The following is a 20,967-nucleotide window of genomic DNA, read 5'->3' as shown; positions in this document are numbered from 1 at the left end:
TGGAGGGCAGACATCAGTCCGCACTGGCACCGGCCAACTGGAGCATCACCCTGCAGTGCCCACGTTCCCCATCCACCCCCGCCATGCCCTCCCAATCCCCGGCCACGTGCCCCGGCACATCACACCCTCTCGGCTGTTCCACTTGGGACGGGAACACTTGGTTCTGTGCCTGAACCCGCAGGCTTGCGAGGGCTCTTCCAGGCAGTCTCGGGTCCTCTCCGTCTCTGCACCAAACGCCGGGTGGGTGACCAAGTCGCCTACTGAGCCTGGAGGCAGCTGCGGGAGTTCGGGCTGGGTGCTGGCCGCTGCAGCCCTCACGTGATGAGGGGATCCCCCCGTTTCCTGTTGTCTCTCCTCTGCTCCAGGAGCTCGGACAGGGTCAGGGCAAAGGGGATGGAACCGGGCCTCTGCTCAGTGACCCGTTCACGGGTCTAATTCTCCTGTTTGCCGTCACCCGACCCTGCCAGGTCCACCCCCTCCCAGTTTTATCTTAGGGCTAGGAAAAAACTATGACCATTTCCAGCTCTCGTTCTCTTCCAAACATATTGTTTTTGCCAAGATTTCAGGTTTTGAAATTCCAAAGGCAAGAATTTGCCTCTTTTGTTTGGTCGTACCATCCCACGCCCGAGGCACTGTGCCAAGGGAGCCGGTGGGAAAAGCTCTCGGGTAACGAGAATGACGACCAGGGGAAAACACCGCAGTTCCTGCATCAAAATATTACCCCGCTCCACTCGCAAACAGGTGTTCATTATCACTCACGTGCATCTTGTACTCACAGACTCAATTTTCTTTGACCTATCAGACAGCACCCGTCCTATTGGTGAGAAGTCCTTGTCACAGAGGTGCTTCAGTGATCTAGTTGATGGCATTCAAATGTTCATAGGGGCCTACTTCTTGCCCAGCTCCCTCTCTGCCAGGCTGAGGGCAGGACCAGGAGCCGCTGCCCCTGCTCTGTCAACCCTGAGTGGAGGAGCCCATCACACTCCAAATGCCCCTTCGAACATGCACACGTGCCCTGGCCGGCTTGGCTCACTGGTTAGAGCGTCAGCCCGCGGACCAATGAGTCTCGGGTTCGATTTCGGTCAAGGGCACGGACCTCGGTTTCAGTTCGTCCCCGACCAGGTGGTGCGGGAGGATTTAAGATAAATAAACATGCAGATGCTATGAAATCTATTATATTTTGCTTCTTTGCCTTAGTAGTTTCAAGAATCGACAGCGATTTCTAAGCAATGTGTATCTGCCTGATAAGCTGACTTAATGCTTCATGACACATCCTTTCCTAGGCTAAACCTGCGTGTGTATTTTTAGCCCCCAATTATTGAATGGGAATGTAGACACGTTAACACTACTACATTTGGAAACTCAACATAGAAACGGTGTTTCCCTACTCATAACGATAACACTGTGGCGATTCTACTACCGTTGATGACTACAGATGGGGACACTGTGGTCCTCTAAACGGAGAGAAAACTGAGACCCATATAAGACCGTTAGAAAATGTGGTCTCTGTACATACAATGTAGGTGTGATTTCCTGGATTGTAGGTCTTACTTCCGTCCTTTAGGTTTAAATGAGCATAATTCACCCACCTTGGGCCTCACTGCTTCGCGTCTGCGGAAGGAAGGCGTTGGCACTCGCTGTCGCTGTCGGAGAGCCGTCCTGCCCTTCAGCTCCCGCAGTGATAACGGGAGGACCTTGCTGTGCCCGTCCTCCCCTGCACCAACATCCCAATCAGTCTCCCGCCTCCACGCCTGTTCAAAACCAAGTCCTTCCAATCGTCGGCTTTGATCATCTATCAGCAGAAATGTGCTCCTTCTGAAGCTCAGGAAACTTGAAAGGCAAAGCTTTGACTTCAGACCACCCCGAGTGATGGGGGAGAGTTAAGTCATCCCCAAGAGCCTCAGTTTCCTCTCTGTAAAATGAGGGGCACAGTCTGTTCTTCCAGGTTGTGCTGTCCTCACATAATGCAGTGACATCTGGGGGTAGATGATGCCTGGCACATGAAACCTATCAGCGCCCCTTCCCTGGCCTTCCCTAGCACTTCCCATTGATGTTCACGTGGCCACCTTGGGAGGGAACGCGTGATAGCCAGGTGGGAGCCAAGGAACAGAACCCAGACGTGTAAGAGGGAAGGAAGAAGGTGCCGGGGAAGCGGGAGGCACCAAAGACCCACTGTGCCCCTTGGAAGCTTTATCAGGTCCCAACTTTGCTGCTGCTGCTGGAAATAACCTTTGAAGTCAGATAATGGTCCAGCAGTAAGACAACGACCAGTTATGTCCCTGGAGGCTTCCATCGAGTAAGGGGAATTTCCCCTGCAGGAAACTGGGCTGGGACAAAATGCTGGGATTGGAAACAACCAAGTTAAACCAAGCTCAGTGCAGCCCAAACGCTCACTGAAAAATTCTCTCTAAATAGAAGCTGGACGGCTCAGGGTGGGATAAGTCTTGGGACCAGGCGTGGAGTCTTCTATTGATGGTGAGGATTGTGCCTCTTCTCTTCTTGAAGGAAGTAAGAAGTAAAGAGAGCACCAAGCAGAAACTAACAGCTTGTATTTGGATAGCATGCTTACATGAGAGCAGGGATGTAGGGACCCAAGGTTGTTCTCCTCAGTATCCCCAGAGCTTGGAACAGTGTCTGACACATACTGAGTGTTCCATCAGTCCCTGTGGAAGGAAATGAACAAATGAGAACATATAAAATGATGTCCAGTAGGGACCAGTGCTATGAAGAAAGTAAAGCAGGGCATGGGCACAGAGCACGGGAAGGTGACGTCAGTTCAGGTGGTCAGGAATGACTTCTCTCTGCACGTAACACCAGAGCAGAGACCAGCATGCAGTGAAGGGATGAGTCATGCAAAGGACTGGGGGATTCGCCTTGCAGGGGAAGGAAAGTGCAAATGTCCTGAGGTGAGAGCACATGGGATCTTAAGATTCTGCATTTCTAGGGAGCTCTCAGGAATGCTGATGTAGCCAGTCCATGGACCATACTTTGAGAAGCAAGGATTTGGCCTAGAGCGTGACCCTGGAGTCAGTAGCCGAAGTGAGGAGGTCAAGGAACTGAGAGGCAAGGTCATTGCTTATGATAAAGAGGAGGAAAAACCACATGCAAAATTATCTATGTAAAAATATATGCAAAAATAGATATTAAAATATCAACAGTGTTTTCCTAAGTGAGGTTGCATTTCAGGTGTTTTAAATTTTCTTCTTTTTAGAGTTGTAAGACTTCTAACGTGTAATTATCCTGCTTCTATTCAGGAAAGAATGTATTTTAAAAAGTTAATTTAAAAACAAGAAGTGTGTTTTTAGGTATGATACTGAATTCAAAATGTATAAAAATATCTCTAAAATAAAAAATAAAAATTCTATAGACACTTGGGAAGTGGCTGGGCTTTGTTTGAGGGGATGACTTGGAAGCCAATCTTGATCTAAGTAGGCGGAACCTACGTTTGAGCCTTAGCACTTCCCTTGTCCTGTTTGCTGCTGGAACCCGGGGCAGGGGTGGGGTATTCGTCACCTATCGCTGTGTACCGAGCCACCCCACACTCGGCTGCTTCAAACCACAGACGTGTATTAGCTCACAGCTTCGGTGGGTGAGCAATTTGGGAGCAGTGAGCTGGGTGGTTCTGGGTCAGATCTCGTGAAGTTACACTGAGCAGGGTGTAACAAGACAGATGAGCCCAGGCAAACACTAGTCTGGAAGAGCAGAAATTAGCGGGACGACATAGAGGCCAGAACTGTGGCGGCTTCACAGGACTGCTCAGCGACCCAACCAGAGCATGTGACTGAGCAAGGCTTTGAGCAAGAGATGCATTTCTTTTTTTTTTTTTCCCTTTAATTTATTTATTTTTGTTACAGATGTTTCTCCCTCCCCCTCATTGATACCCTCCTCCTGTTCTCCGTCTCCCCAGCATTGTTGTCTGTGTCCATTAGTTATGCTGCATATAAGTTCTTTGGCTTATCTCCCCTCTACCCCCTCCTCTGAGGTTTGTCAGTCGAACCGTACTTCTGTGTCTCTGGGTCTATTTTGTTCACCCGAGGTGCGTGTAAAAACGTCAGCTGAGTAGAGGCCATGCCAGCCAGCTTCCGCAGAGCAGCGATTTCCCCGGGGCCGCAGGAACTTCTAAACATGCAGTACCTGGCTACGCAGTCCGGGGCACTGACCTCCTTTCCCTTAGATTGTCAAATAAAAAAGTGACAACAGCCAACACAACAACAGCCGTCCAGTATGAATGAGTAAAAATTATACCTTTTTTTTCTTTTTGGTCAGATTGGCAAAAAATATGTTTTTCTGGCGTGCCGCAGTTTTAGTAGTTTATGTGTGCCATGAGATGAAACAGGTTGAAAGTCGCTGCCATAAAGGTTGTAAAATAACTGGGGACGGTTTTCTGCCCTCAAAGAGTTTATAAGGGCCTTAAAAATGTAAGACATGTACAAATAACTGCAGTGGAAAACAGTTAATGATTGAAACTTGTCGCTATGAATATTGAAGGAATTACAACCCCCCGGGGAAGCCCAGTTATGGATTCTCGAGAGGACGGGGGAGCTTGGACCGTGGCTACCCATCAAACTCCTGACTCATGAGTGCATGAACCTTCAAACTCACTTTCATCTTTTGAAATAGATTCACCTTTGGTCTGGGGTGGTAACTGATACCCAGCAGGTGGAGGAGATTCCTCCGCCCAGGCCCTGACTTCCCCATCACCATTCTTCCCTGAATTTATAAGTAACTCAGGCCGAGAGCGGTAGGTTCCCCCGTCAGGGCCTCATTCCTGTAAAGGCAGAAGAGGACCCTGCTGTCGAGGACCCCACCGTTCTGCAGCTGCCTGGACATGACGCAATGCCCAGACCTTAAAACACTGTGCTTGTGGACATTGCTTGTTTTTTTATTCTTGTTTTTTCAATAGTTCTTCTTTGGGCAGATAATGAAACTTGCAGCTTCTTATTGTTTCCTGGCATGAGTCTAGTACCTTTGCAGCTTGTTTTGTGTTTGTCTGTTTGCCTCTCTGGCTGCACAGAACATTTATCTACAAATAGAACGGTGCAACACTGTGGACGGGACTGGAATAAGACACTTTCTTTCCAGTCGATTCCCTTGCCTCTCCAGTGCGCACCAGGCACTGTTCTCTCCTCGGAGTGACAGGAGGGGCCAGCAGGAGAGGACCCCGAGCTGTGGCCTTTCCAAAGCCGAGGGCCGCCGCTGCCAGGCCCTCTGACGCAGTGAGGCCAAGGCGTGCGGGGCTGGCTCTCCGGTGACCTCAGGGGCCACGCGGTGATGGTCAGCAGCACAGCCGCCTTTTGGAGGCAGGGCGTCCCTACTGGATCGCCTGCTCTGCCTCGATTTAAGGGCGGCCTCGGGTAAGTTATTTAACCTCATCTGTAAAATGGGTGGTCCTAATAAAACTTGCCTCTTCCGCCTCTTAGGGGGGTTAAATGAGATGAATGTATGTAAATTATTTGGCACATTTTCAAGAAATGGTAGCTATTCTTTTTTGTAGCTGATGATTTTATAGCATTAGTGTTTCAAATGTGACCATACCTGAAATTTTGTTTCTGGGAAAATTTCTTTTATAAATTCATTTATGATATTTACAAAAAGCAGCTCTCACCTACCGTGTGAATCAGTTACAGGTCTCGTTACTTTCGCTTATTCTGGTGTGTGTGTGTGGGGGGGTTGTTATTGTTGGAGGCAGTGCAGACTAGTGGTTAGAGCAGACTCTGGCACTAGTCTTTGGGGCTCAAATCTTCTTCTTCTTCTTTTTTTTAAAAAAATTTGCCCTTTATTTATTCTGGAGAGAGGGGAAGTGACATGGAGAGAGAGATAGAAACATTGATGAGAGAGAACATCAATTGGCTGCCTCCTGCATGCCCCCCACTGGGGGTCAGTCAGGCCCACAACCTGGGCATGTGCCCTGACCGGGAATTGAACTGGCGACCTCTTGGTGCATGGGTCGATGCTCAACTGCTGAGCCACACCGGCTGGACTGGGGCTCAAATTTTGATGTGTGATCTCAAGCAACTTCTCTGAGACACAATCCTTTACCTGCAATTTCAAAATAAGACTTTACATTGGCTTTACCCACTTAGTCTAAATCTTCCTATTTTGGGTACAGAAATATTGTGATTGAGTCTAGGGACCTCCCCCAGACCCTGGTAGGAGTTTTGCAACCTATGTTACATGTACTCTGTTATCTTTATGAAATCTGAACTGTGAATTTCAAAACTCACCTGGCTCAAGGGTTTGGTAAGTGATGGCGGCAGACCTCCAGGGTTATTCTGAGTCACACTGACTTCCTGGAAGCCTCTTGGAACCTCACTGGCTATTTGTATCATCCTTGAAACAATCCTTTGAGTCAGCAATTTTGATCCCATTTTACAGATGAAGAAAACAAGGCTCAGAGAAGTTAAATAGCCACAGAGTTTATACGTGCTAGACTGGAACCCTAGCAGGCATTTCAGACCGAATCCTGGGCATTCCACTGCAACACTGATTCTCAGGGCCCTGTCCCTGCTCACCCCCAAGTCAGAGTCCACTTAGAGACGTTAAGTCTACAGTCAGCGAGGGCTGCTCCCTCCGGACACCCCCACAAGCAGACCTGCTCTGGCGTGGGCGCCCCTCTTTCCATGGCCATGCAGAGGAGGGAACAGTGGGTGCTGGGAAGGCTCCCCAGGGACACTGCCAACCACATGGCATGAAGAGAAAGCCGGAAGACTGTCTGGCTGCACACCTCTGTCCATGTCCCCGATGGCCACCCTGTAGTGCAGGTAGTCGATTTGTGAGTCACAGGAAAATCCCATTTGCCATTTGGTGGCAGGGAAGGGACCCAGGGGAGGCAGGTGGCCAGTGGCATGTATGTCATCATGCCGTTTTCCGCAGTGGGTGGCTGAAACTCCGCGGGGAAGCACGAGGTCATGTGTGAAGCCCATGCCCCAGAAGGATGCCACCCAAGGGAGAGGGACTGGGGTATTTGTGACACAGCTCTGGAGAGCCATTGGCTGAGAGCCCCCCAGGGGTGTCCTCGGCAGGCAGCCGGAAGCAGCATGACCTTCCTCATTCTGAAATGTGAGGTCTACAGAAGTGAGTGGGGATTGACGGGGTCTGTCGCATGCCCTTTGGCACCATTCTAATAGGAACAGAAGCAATATTATTGGTGAAAAGCCCAGGGTGGGCGATGTCCCACTGACCGCAAGTTTGATGTCCATTTACAGACCCTCTTACCTTTAAAAACTTCCCATTGTACTGCCGTGGTGTCTAAAATGTGTGCCATAAATCGCCAGTCTCCTCCAGAGGCCACCAGGAAAATGTCAGTGCAACACCCCAGAGAAGCAACAGATGAGCTACGACTCCTCCTTTCCCAGCGGAGAGACTTGCCTCCAGGGGCTGGGACTTGGAACAAAGCCATTCGAATGGAAGAAATACCAAGAAAGTTCCTCGTGGGGGTGAGAGTAAGGGAAGAAGACCCAGGGGTGAAGCCCCCGGTGGCAGGCGGGCATGAAGGAGGCGACCTCTGGGGAGTGTGGCAGGGACCCAAAGGGACACTCCTCTATCCCCCATTTTACCCCAGGAAGGAAGACGTCCCTCACTGCTGTTCAGACTGAGCTCCCGGTAGTCACCCGTCTCCTTGTCTCTGTGTCCCCGGAGCTCGGCACAATGACAGCGACTCGTCTGACTGGGCAGAACCGCCCTGGATACAGTGTTCTGCTCTCATTTCACCCGCCGATCCTTCCAGACTTTTCTGTTAGCAACCCCACATTCATCCCAGGAGCTGTCCTTGCTCCACTTCCACAAACGCAACAGTGGCGCCGCCACCTTCCTTAGCTGCAGTGGGACTCTGGGCAAATTACTGCACCCTCCGCGTGCTCAGTGACGGAAAGCAGAGAAGGCCCCTCACCTCCGGAGCTCAGTGGGGTTACTATGGACCGAACTGATTCTCCCCCAAATCCATATGTTGAAGTTCTAACCCTCAGTGTAACTGAATTTGGAGTTAGGACCTACAGGGAGGTAATCAAGCACAAATGAGGTCTCAGGGTGGGGCCTTAATCCGGTAGGACTGGTGTCTTTATAAGAAGAAGAGACCCCAGGATCTCTCCTCGTGCGCACAGAGGACAGGCCATGTGAGGACACCGTGAGAAGGTGGCCGTCTACAAGCCAGGAAGAGTCCTCACCAGGGACCACATTTTCTGGCATCTGGATCTCAGATTTCCAGCCTCCAGAGCAGTGAGAAATAAATTGCTTGTTGTCCAAGCTCCCCAGCGGTGGGTTAGGGGGGCCCCGGCAGCCCAGTGCAGAGCTCACCCCGAGGGCTACAGCACCATGACCCAGGCCGAGAGCCACTCAGTGTGGCTGCTGCCCATTGCTTCTAATAAAATGCCCGCCTCTCCAGGAGAGGAGGAATTCTGGAAATCCCAACGCTAACCAGTCCGCAAACCCGCTAAGGTGCTCACGAGAAATCGAGGACGTCAGAGCGAGAGCACGCTGACTCGCTGACACGCTCCAGTCCTGTTTCTGGATATAAGGCATGATGATTGGGAGTCAAATAGTGTGACTGCCCCTTTCCTCTGCGGACCCGAATGTGCTTCTGCCAACCGCTCGTCCGTCAGGCAAATGTCTGCAGCCTGAGGATGGGCTAAGGGAACGTCTGGCCAGCCGGGCGCCCGAGCCAGGGCTGCGTGCAGAGGGGCCCTGCGGACACAGACCATCGTATTGGGTCCACCCTCGGCAGCGTCGGCTCTGCAGCCGGAGAGCAGGCCGGCTGGTGGCTCTTCGGCATTGCAGGGTTGAGCTGACAGCACACAGATTTGACGTTAGTCGGCCTTGACCAATGGCTGCTCCATCTCGTGAGAAGGACAGCTAGCTGAGTCGTAAGCACATCAGGGAGAGGCCCTCCCAGCACGGTTCTGGTTCCGCCATGGGGTCCACATTCCTCAGGACGCCTGCATCAGGCCCTCCGAGTGGACTTCTGAGCTGCAGCCCTCCACAGACACGGGGACGGGGGCAGAAGAGGCCAATTCCTTTTGGCTTCATTTTCAGTCTAAATGAACGCATTAGCGTTGATGCTAAAATCTCTTTGGAAAAACAACCATCTGTGATCGCTGGTCAGAGTGCTAAATGGTGTAGAAAGAGGGAAAAGATGGGCTGACTTCTGATCAATGGAAAGGGGGTTACATTGTCTTAACTGAAACCAGTGGTATTGGTTCTTTCGTCGGTTTCTTTTTCCTCGAGTTTTCCTCTAAACCATGGTTGTTCACCTGTTCCCAGAGACCACACAGGCGCAGTTGACATTTCTGTCGCCCTTTCCTTTTACCCCCCCTCCACCAATCCTGGCTTCACAGGCAGGGTGGTGTAGCCCACAGGATCCCGGCCCATTGTTTCTCTGTCACAGACGGGTGAAGTGCTCGTACGTGAATCATCAAACCCACTCCTTTTTGTATCTCCTGGTTGCTATTTGTTCTTGGACTCAACGTTGATCAATGTATTCATTCAATCTAAACATTTACTCGGCGCTCACCCTGTGCCAGGCCCTCTTGAAGGCTCTGGGGAAGCTGGAGCACATGAGGCGAGGTCCTGCCTTTGAAGAGCGGCAGTTCAGTGGGAGGGCAGAGAAATAGTTACCGACACATGCTCACAGCAGACAGAAAGGCTTTGAAGAGAGAACCAAGGGATATGGAGGTGACCGTCCAGGAGGGAAGAAGAAGAAGAGCATGAATGGGAGGGGAAATGTAATGGGGGAAAGGAAGCAGCCAGCCAGAGAGTCAGTCTTTCTGATGTAGCCACCTGGTGAAAGCAGGTGGTGATGTCGGTCCGACGGCAGACAGCTTACCTTGGGCACCAAGGAGTAGCCTCAGTAGGCGAAGCCTGAGTGGAGGAGACATTCTCATCCTGAGCTGCACTACATGGTCATTTGGCTCAGGAAGGGAGGGAGGAGGGAAGGGAACCACCTTGTATGCTTGAGAAAGTGTCGTATGTGAATCCGTCCGCCTCCGTTCCATAATCCCAACCTCTCTTCCCAGGAGGATTTACAGATTGGTCCCGCAGAGTTTATCTTTACCTTTCAAAAGGTGCAACTACTAAACACCAAATTCCTTCCTCCCCTTGTTTCTCAGAAGATTGAGGAATAGATGACCTTGCACCAAACCCTTGAGAAGCACGTTGACTTGGGAAAGTACTGACAGCATGATGTCTCTTATTAAATAGTGATAGTAAGACGGATGAAATGAAATGTATATTATTACTATTCTGGTTTGCACCTTGTAGTTAATTAGCATGTAGTTTTGAATTTGTTTGTTGGTGACCAAAATCTGTTAGGAACAAGTCAGAATGCTATGCTTGTTGTGTCGTTCTAAAAAAGACGGGTTCCCAGAGCGGTGTCCAGCGTATACCTTCCCGAATGTAGTACCGCTCGCAAGGAGCAGGAGGTGAGGGGCTGGAGAAAGGTCTACTAGCTGCCGAGTTAAAGTCCGTTTAAGGGGTTCCGTAAGCTTTCCACGTGCATTGGGGCCAGTTGTAAAGCTTGTGTGATGGCCATTTGGGGAAGAAGGGGGGCAATGAGGGCACCTGTACCCCCCAGAGCTGTAGTCCCTGATGTTCTCCTGGGGCTTAGCTAATGGGCTTTGGCTTTTATTTTATCTGCATGGTTATTTTGTACATATCTGGGGACCCAGTCATGTGGTAAAGAAGGTGACTCAGACCTTCTCAGCATTGCGATTGCTATGGTGACATGGCAGGTTCTCCACTGACCCGAGCAGTAGCTCTTCTGGGGTACAGTTGCCCAGAGGGGTTAAATGCGAATGTCACATCCAGGGGGTGGTGGTCACAGATGAATCCTCTGATACACTGACGTGCAGGGGATCGGATCATTCACAGCCCGGCGGCAGCAGTAATCGTGTATGTCGTGTATATGACTTGATTGATGTGGTGACAGGTGTTTTCAAAGCATCACCAGGCTCTCTAAGCAGATCACCTTCCAGGAAAACTGACGGCCGTGGGGGGCTCCCTTCGGTGACTGGGAGGCTGGAATTGACCATCACAGGCCCCGAGGCCGTTTCTAGAACAAGGCTGGAGCAGGAATCGGTGTTTGCAGAGGGGTCTCATGTCAACCGAGGTCCCTCACACCTTGAGCGATTGCACAGGTCAGGTCCTGGGTTTCTAGGAGGCTGGGGTAGAAATGTCATCCATACTTTATATCACCCCAGCAGACTCGTAGGCCTCAAATTCCGGGGAACCTAAAATCTCCTAGAAAATTTGTTCAAAGGCAGGTTCCTGGGCTCCATTCCCAGAGAACACTATTCATCGGTCCCGCCCAGGCCCAGGCCTCTGCATTCAAACAAACTCTCCCAGTGACTTTGATGCAGATAATGTACAATTTCCATTTCCAGATAAAACATGTAGTAGCTCTGATTGAGAGATACAAGGATAAAAATGGGAAAACCGGCATTTATTGAGCACTTACTATGAACCAGGCAGTTTCCCATACATAAGGTACTTAATTCTCACTATGATACACAGTAGTATTTCTTGTACATAGAGGGGTGCTGAGGAAGACGCCGCCATCTGCGATGTCACACCCTGGCTCCAATAGTAAGGTGTGAACATTTTAATGTCTAAGAAGGACTTTCTGGGAAAAGATAGATTGTTCGAATCCCACCCAGAAGGAGAGCCATTACCCCTACTGCTCTAGCTTGATGCGAGCATTCAGAATCCATGCCAACCTGGGCACTTAGGGAGGAGTGGAGCTTGAAAGCAAATGTCCAGTGTAGAATCTGTTTCATGCGGGACAGATACTGAGAATGGGGACCACAAGCTCCAACAGTTATTAGAGACTTTAGATGCTACTGTCGGGGACAGACAAGTAAACGAACGAACGTATCAACAGAGTGATTAGAAACTCTGATACAAGTACGATTGAAAAGAGGGGAGCTGAGAGAAATAACGTTGGCAGGAAGGAGTCTTACCTGTGGTCACGGTGGTCAGAAAGGCCCCCCCTCCCTTTTTTTTGAGAAGGTCACAGGTAACCTCAGGGTTGAAGGATGAGAAGGAATTAGTCCTACAGAGAGAAGCAGGAAGAGTATCCCATTGCCTGGACACACCACGCTTGTTTACCCTCTCAGTAGGGAGTGGGCATTTGGGTTGTTTCCAGTTTGGGGCTATTATGAATAATTCTGCTATAACCTTTAATGTCTGAGTCTTTCTGTGACATATGTTTATCTCTCTCTTATATAAGTATCTCGAGGTGGAATTGCTGGGATGGAAATATGTTTCACTTTATAGGAAGCCACCAAAATGTTTTTCAAGGTGGCTCTACCACTTCCCATTCCCACAGGGATGAGGGCTTTCATGTCTCCACATCCTTACCAACTCCGGTTATTGTCCGTCTTTGTGATCATAGCCATTCTGTGTAATAGTACCTCATGTTGGTTTTCAGATGCATCTCTCTCGTGCAATGATTTTCAGCCAGGGTGCTACAAAAATTTTTAAAACATGCACTACCTGACTATTTAGTCGGGGGCACTGACCTCTTTTCCCTTCGACTGTCAAATAAAAAATGTCAGCAGCCAACACAACATTAGCCATCTGCTGTGAATGCCCTGTCTCGAACCAGAAATATATAGGTCATGTAATAGAGTTGCATCTTATTGGTCACTTCACATAATAGGGATGTGTCTGATTGGTTAATTCATGGTACCAGAAATCCTTATATCAAGTATAAGCACCTGGTTTTTTAAAGTCACTTTGGAGCAAACAGGGAAGGTAATTACTGTTATTATTATTTTTGTCAATCAATCAAAATGATACCTACTTTTTTGTCAGATTGGCAGAAAATGTATTTTTTAGTGTGCGCAGCGGTTTAGTAATTGATTTATGTGCGCTGAGAGGTGGAAAAGGTTGAAAATCGCTGCTCTAGTGACTTGATGATGTTGAACATCTTTTCATATGCTTATTAGCTATTCCTGTGTTTTCTTTGAGTCATTTACATATTCCGAATGCAAGTCCTTTCTTTATTACACGATTTATAAAACTTTTCTCCCAGGTGTGCCCTTTCATTTTCCGATTGGTGTCTTTTAGGAGAGTAAAACTTTCTACTTTCAAAAACTCCAATTTATCATTTTTTTCTTTTATAGATCATGCTTTTGCGGTCATATATAAGAACCCTTTGCCTAACCCAATGTCACTAGGTTTTTTTCTGTTTTTTTTTTTTTTTCCCTAGTTTTATAACTTCACATCTACAATAAATCTGATACATTTTTGAGTTAATTTTTGGGTATGGTGTGAGGTTATTGTCTATGTTCTTATTTAAAATTTTTTACATATGAATGACAATTGTCTCAGCACTGTTAATTGTAAAGACTATCCTTTCCCCCATGAAATCACCTTAGCACATTTGTCAAGAATCAGTTGACCAGCCCTGGCCGGTTTGGCTCAGTGGTTAGAGCATCGGCCTGTGGTCCAGAGAGACCCGGGTTTGGTTCCCAGTAGGAGCACGTACCTCAGTTGCAGTTTGTCCCCGGCCCTGGTTAGGTTGTGTGGGTGGTGACCACTCAATGTGTCCCTTTCACGTCAATGTTTCTCTCTCTCTCCCTCCCACTCTATCTGAACAAAAAATGGAAAAATGTCCTCAGGTGAGGATAAAAAAAAAAAAATCAATTGACCATAAATTAAGAGTTTATTTCTAGACTCTGAATCCTGCTCCATTGATCTGTGTGACTCTCCTATTCCAATACCACATTGTCTCAATTACTGGAACTTGATGGTAAGTTAAAAATTGGGTAATATAATATGTTCTTTTTTCTTCTCTTTCAAGATTGTTTCAACTATTATAGGTGCTTTGCATGTCATATGCATTTTAGAATGAACTTGTCAATTTCTACAAAAAGTCTTGATGGCAATTTTACAGGAATTGTGTTAAATGTATAGATCATTCTGGGGAGAATTGCTATGTTAATAATATTGAGTCTCCAGGTTATGAACATAATGTGTCTCCATTTATTTAGCAATGTTTTGTGGTTTTCACTGTCCAAGCCCTGTCTGCACTGCTGCTATTTTATCAAGTCCCAAATAGTTTATTCTTTTTGATGCTATTGAGAATGGAATTTATTTCTTAATTTAATTTTGGAATTGTTCCTTGCTAATATGTAGAAGTACAATTGATTTTTGAACATTGATCCTGTGATCGTACTAAACTTGTTTATTAGTTCTAATAGATCTTTCTATGTGTGGATTTCTTAGGATTTTAGACATACAAGACCATTTTGTCTGTGAGTAAAGGCAATTTTATTTCTTCCTATTGGATGGGATGCTTTTTTTTTTTCTTGACTTATGAAACTGACTAGAACTTTGGTACAATGTTACTAGAAGAGGTAAGCCTGGTTATCCTTGTTGTATTTCCAGTTCCTCAGTTAGACATGATGTTACCTCTCTGTTGTTTGTAGATTACCTTTATCAGGTTAAAGAAGTTCCCTTGTATTATTAGCTTGTTGTTATTTTTACTATGAATGGTTACTTGATTTTGTGAAATGCTCTTTCTGTGTCTACTCAGGTGATCATGTAGGTTTTGTCCTTTATTCTATTAATATATGGTATATTGCATTGATTGGTTTCTGAATGTTAAACCAAACTTGTATAAATTCCATTTGTTGATGGCATATAATTCTTTCTATATGTTGCTGAATTCACTTTGTTAAAATTTAAGGAGTTTTGAATCTATTTTCATGAGGGATGTTGGCCTGTGGCTTTCTTAAGATATCTTTGACTTTTGTATCAGATTAATATTGGGCTCGGGGAATGTGTTGGAAAATATTTCCTTATTCTCTGCTTTTGGTGTTTGTAAAGAATTAGAATTATTTTTAAAACATATTTAGTAGAAATCACCAGTGAATCCATTTGGGCCTGACTATGTATTTTGGGGAAGATTTTAAATTATTAATTTTTATTTTTTTACTTATTATATGTCCATTCAGATTTTTTATGCTTCTTGCATCTGTTTAGGTAATTTGTGTCTTTCTAGGCATTTGTTCATTTCATATAAATTGTCTGATTGGATACAAAGTGGTTAGTAATATTCACTTGTAATCTTTTTGTTTTTGTAAGGATGGCAAGGATTGCTCCTTTTTTTTTCTGATTTTGGTAATTTTTGTCTTCTTTTTTATTTATTTATTTATTTTTTTAATCCTCATCCGAGGACATTTTTCCATTTTTTGTACAGACAGAGTGGGAGGGAGAGAGAGGAAGAGAGAGAGAGAGGGAAACATCAATGTGAAAGGGACACATCGAGTGGCTGCCACCCGCACGACCAACCAGGGCCGGGGACAAACTGCAACCGAGGTACATGCCCTTAGCGGGAACCGAACCCGGGCCTCTCCAGACCGCAGGCGGACGCTCTAACCGCTGAGCCAAACCGGCCAGGGCTTCTTTTTTTATTTCTTGGTCAGTCTCACTAAATCACTAAAGATTTATCAATTTTGCTGATCTTTGATTTTATTTATTTATTTTTTAAATTCTCACCCGAGGATATTTTTCCATTTTATCTTCAGATTGGGGGGAGGGGGATAGAGAGAAACATTGATGTGAGAGAGACACATCGATTGGTTGTTTCCTGCACAACTCCGACCAGAGCAGGGGACGAACCGCAACCAAGGTACATGCCCTTGGCTGGAATTGAACCCACGACTCACTGGTCTGCAGGCCAACACTCTAACTGCTGAGCCAAACCAGGTTGCGCTTATGGTGGATCTTTAAGTTACTAATTTAAGATCTTCCCTCTGTTCTAATGTTAGCATTTGTGGCTATATATTTCTCTTTAATCACTGCTTTAGCTGCATCCCATAAATTTTGATACATTAAATTTTCATTTTTGCTCTGCTCAAAATATTTAAAAATTTTCATTCTGGCGTTTTTATTTAGAAGTGTTGTTTTTAAAATTTCTAAGTATTTGGTAATTCCCCAAATTTCCTTCTGTTGTTGACTTCTAATTTAATTGAATTGCTGTTGGAGAACATACTTTGTATGATTTCAAACCTTTTAAATCTATTGAAACTTGTTTTGTGGCCTAACATACGGTCTATTCTGGAGAATGTTTTATGTGTATTTAGAAAAAAAAAAAAAAAAAAAAATTTATTTCTCTGTCACTGGGTGGACTGTATTATTATTATCAGGGACATCAAGTGTTGTCTTCTGTATGCTTGCTGTCTAGTTATTCTATCAGTTATTGAGACGGGAGTATTAAAATCTCCACCTGTCGTTTTATGAACATTATCATCCCTTACTTAGGTTATTGAAGTAGCTTTGCATTCCCTGTCCACCTTCCTTGCTCTGTTATTCTCCCTGGGACTTACTATTATCTGACCCAGTAACTATTTTACTTATGCACTAGACTATATATGTCCCATGATGGCAGGGATTTGTGTCATTTTTCATCACTGCTGTATCCCTAGCACCCATAACAGTGCCTGACACATATCAGTCACTCACAGATGTTTGTCAGAGGACAAATACATTGCCAAACAAATGGCACCATTATTCTCTTGGGTAAGGGCACAACTCCTCATGCCCACTGTCTGGGGGAGATCTGAAATGGGTTGATAGTGGTCGAATGCTGAGATCAATTCAAGGCAAAAGGTGGGAGATAGAAGAGGTACCTATGCTTTGAGCCAAAGGTAGAAAGAAATTCTACCTTTCCCTTCATGTTTTCCCTTTGGGGTTACTTCTCTTGCATTTCCTTGTCTTCAATGTGGCAGACACCTGAGGACCAGGCCTGGATGCAGGTCTCGGGAAACAGGCCACTGAGCTTCATTGTGATCCGGGCTCTTGGGCTACCTTCTCAGGGCAAAGCAGGTGGCCCTGTGCAGCCCCACGGCGGTTAATTCCCAAGTGGAGAGGGAAGGGGGGGCTAGGACGTCAGAGCGATGCACAGAGTAGTTTCCCTCCTGAGCCTGAGAGAGGCAGCCACGGTGGCCGGTCTGATGGGATGTTCAGGATCCCAGCCAAATATCACTGCAACTTAGCCTGACTGACACTACAGGTGGCTTTGAAGTCTTGTGTTTATCCTGCCTCGGAGGACTATATTCTACAACAACATTAGAAACAAAACCAGCACGTAGTGTTTATTGAGTGCTTGGCCTATGGTATCAAGATACGTTACATGTGTCTGGCATATTAGATAAATTGATTGTATGCTTAACCAGTTAAAAGTTAAACATTGACTGACATTTAATTTATTCAGTAAAGTTAGGCCTAAGTTTCATAAACTGTTCTTCTAGGGTCTGTGTAATCAACTGGAGCTCGGAGGAGAGGTGTGGGCTAGGGACCCCAGTTTGGACCCCAAGAACAAATACATGGTAATTAAAGCCACACGGATTCATCATGTGTCCTGGAGACTGAGAAGAGGCAGGAACGTAGGCCAGAACGCGAGGAATGTAACTCGTAGGGGCTGGGTAGAGGATAATGAGCCTGGAAAAGCAGAGAAGGGGCCTCCAGAGGTAGCGGGGAAACTGGGAGGATAGTCTACCCAGGGAGGTAGGTGTCAGCTTTCAGAAAACCTGCAATTCTCATGACACACCTTGCTTTGGGGGAGTCTAACTCCCAGTCAAGTCCCTGTCATTTAATTATAAATTCTCATTAAGTGGATGATCCTGAAACTGTGTTTGCGATTGGATAAATAGTCCTCAGCCAGAGGTACCTAGAACACTGGACAGACGGAGGTTAAGACACTATGCTTTCATGAAAATCATTTTACTCCAACCCTTGGATTCCCTTCTAAGTGTGACATATCCTTTCCCGATGACCCGGATATTAATCTGTGACTTCTTGTCATTCCATTAGCAATCTGAATATTTGATGTCAGGGAAACATGACAACACGCATTATACAAACAAGTTAAATTATTACTGCGACTTTCCTGGCGATGAAATTATTTCTTATTTTTGTGTTTAATGTTTGTGGCTGTAAATTCCCAGTGAATTTTTATTTTATTGCTTTACACTCAGTAACAGACTTATTTGTAAGGGTATATATTTTATTTGGTTCATTCACTCATTTGTTCATCCATCAAATATACAGGGTGGGCAAACTTAGGTTTACACTTGTTCATATGGAAAAATAATAAATAAATAAATAAATAAATAATGCAAGAATAAACTGTGTTTCACAGACTCATGACTGTAAACCTACTTTTGCCCACCCCTGTGTATTAAGTGCCTGTTGTATGCTAGACACTGGGGGGTTAAGATGCATTGGGCATGGTTTTCAAGCTTTGATGTGCATTGGAACCACATGGGCAACTTGTTATAAATACCTGGGACCCAGTCCCACCCCTCCTATTCAGTAGGTCCAGGGTAGTTTCCAGGAATCTATATTTAATAAACTGTGTCTAATTTTGATGTACAACGTTTTAGAGCTGTTGATCTATGGAAAAACATTTACTGAAAAGCTGACATATAATAGGTTGTAAGATGTGCCCAATAGTAGTATGCACAGGATAGAGTGTATATTCAATTTTATTTTATTTATATCGTATTATGACATTAGACTATACACTGAGCAATAGTATTGCAGTTTTCAACTAGAATGGGATTTTTGTTAGGGCTTTAAAGGCCTAGCAAGATGATTGACTTTCATTAATAGTGCAGAAATTTGTATTATGTCCTTATAAATGATCATAAAGGTAAGAGAAGGCTGTAAGCATACAGATGTCATTATAGCTGTGCATATAAATTACGTTAATAGGAATGAGAAAAGCATCTGGTGATTCCTACTTACACACTGGGCGCCTGTTCTGTGGTCATTACAAGGCTGGGATAAACGCAAGTGTTCTTTCCCTTTCTCCACTTTGTCTATGAGGCTCTTTTGTGTCCTGTTGATACAACAGGTTCAAAGAGCTTTGGAGGAGTATTCCTAGGAGTTTCTACTGAAACCCCAGCACAGATGCAAAGTGCAAAACCACGAGTTCTGGAAAACCAGCTTTCTTTTAAAGAATAATTGATGTTTGCTTCTTCAAAGGAGGCACTCATTCGCCACTCACCAGGAAACTAAGGCTGCGAGGGATGAATCAACTCCACTTTGACTGTGGGGACATGCCGATGGGACATGGTCCTCGAGGTACACAGGGCATAAAATACTCAGAGCTGCTAACTTCAAAATTCAGAGAGAACAGAATCGGCTAGAAGGCAGCCAGAGGCACAGCCACACAGACCACAGCCCGCAGCTGGGACCAAACCAGAACACAGGACCACCTTCTAGGCCCCTTAGTGCTCTCGGCACAGACTGGCAGGTGCTGTCATTAAAACCGAAGAGACAATCCTCCTGGTTTTTAAAATGCTTTACTGAATGGACGTCAGGTAGCAAATTTTACAGTGTTCAAAGTCCCAGTCCTTATCAGTTATGAAGAGGTAGGTTCTCCTGCCCCTTGACGATGACTGAACCCCTCAAAAAGGTCTCCTCCCTTTCACTGAAGCTTTGTTTTTATGCAAGATATTCCCCCAAGCCTTAAAACCTTTTAGCCACGGTAGGCACCTGTCTCTCCTCCCTAGTCCATTAAATAAAATAGCTGCCATCCAGCCACAGTAGTTCATGCCAGGCGGGTGCATGGCCGTTACATTCAGCATGCCATTCCGTCTTCACTGGAGACATGTGTTATGATTATCCCATTCCACAGGTGGAGAAACGGAGGCACCAGGAGTAACTTGACCAAGCTCATACAGCAAAACCGGGGTCTCCACCCTAACCACTGTACTCCACTGCCTCTATTCCATGTAGCCCGTCATTGCTCATGGAAGACATGCCTTGGGAGAGCAGCCGATCCTCCAGAGGGCCAGTAGATGAACTTCAGTTCGCCAGAACGTCACGTCGGCGCTGGTTTTCCTTCCCAGCGCTGGTGGAATCAGGGAGCTGCCCACCTGCTGTGCCGTCCGCTGTCCGAGGCCCCTCCCAGGTCCACCGGCCCTGGCACCGGGAGACGCTGGGGCTGGGGCCACAGCCTTGCGGCCAAGAGGAGCTCCTGGCTCCCGCACCCTCTGAGCCCGCTGGGGGCGCTGTGCCCACGGCGAGCTGTCTCGGGCTATATTTAGCACCTCTGCCAGGAACGCTTCAAAGCGCCCGTCCTCGCCCACGCCGGCTTGTGCAAGCGCGGCTGCTCCACCACTGGCTCGTGGGAAAGCAAGGGCATCGGGGGATTTTCTGGGGTTTCTGTTAAGTGCTGCTAGCCCTTCAGCCAACCTTCAAATGAGATGGCAGAGAGGAAGGAGGCAGGGTTTTCCCAGGGTGCCTGTCCCAGGGGCCCACACTCTCCGTGGCTGGAAAGCAGTCCAGGGCTGGTGGCTGCAGGGGAGGCGCGGGAGGGGGGTGCAGGGGGGGGGGTAAAAGTCCGATGGCTCTTACACGGCACCCCTGCAGCAATGTGATGTTTCTCCCATTTCACCGCTGCCTCGCTCCAGCTCCAGAAATCACCATGTAGACCCTTGCAGCCCTAACCAGCCCCCAGGGCATCCTTCTGGGTCTGTCTCAGGATGAGACAGGGGCTCCCATGTACTGAGGGCTGCCCTTGTGCCTGTTCCCAGTGCCGGCCCGACACGCCATTCATTCTGTCTGCGGCGTCTCTGTGAGGGGTTCGGTTCTGGGTTCCGCGTTGCAGCCAAGGAAACTGAAGCTTAGAGAGGCGGGGACTTGCGGAGGCGGAGACACTCAGGCCCACCTACAGCCAGAGCTCCTGATCTGACCAGTGCCACGTGCCTGCGGACCCTACCCTTCCAGCCTCGTCTCCTGCCCCCAGCCGCAGACTCTGCAGGTTTGCACATATTTCAGCTCCGGCTTACTTTCCAGACTTGACATTTAACTGCAGTTGAGGGGTTCTGACCATAGGTTTATTATCCAGCCCCAGACAGCGATGTTGACCCTCCCAGAGAGGGCTCAGCACCAGCTCACTGAGGTTGTGGGGTTCCGGGTTGCCCTTCACCCTTGAGTAAGAACTGTTGAGCAGAGCAT

This window comes from Molossus molossus, unplaced genomic scaffold (assembly GCF_014108415.1).
Source record: "Molossus molossus isolate mMolMol1 unplaced genomic scaffold, mMolMol1.p scaffold_m16_p_20, whole genome shotgun sequence".
Lineage (NCBI taxonomy): Eukaryota > Metazoa > Chordata > Mammalia > Chiroptera > Molossidae > Molossus > Molossus molossus.
The sequence above is the reverse complement of the archived record's forward strand: the minus strand, read 5'-3'. Positions refer to the sequence as shown.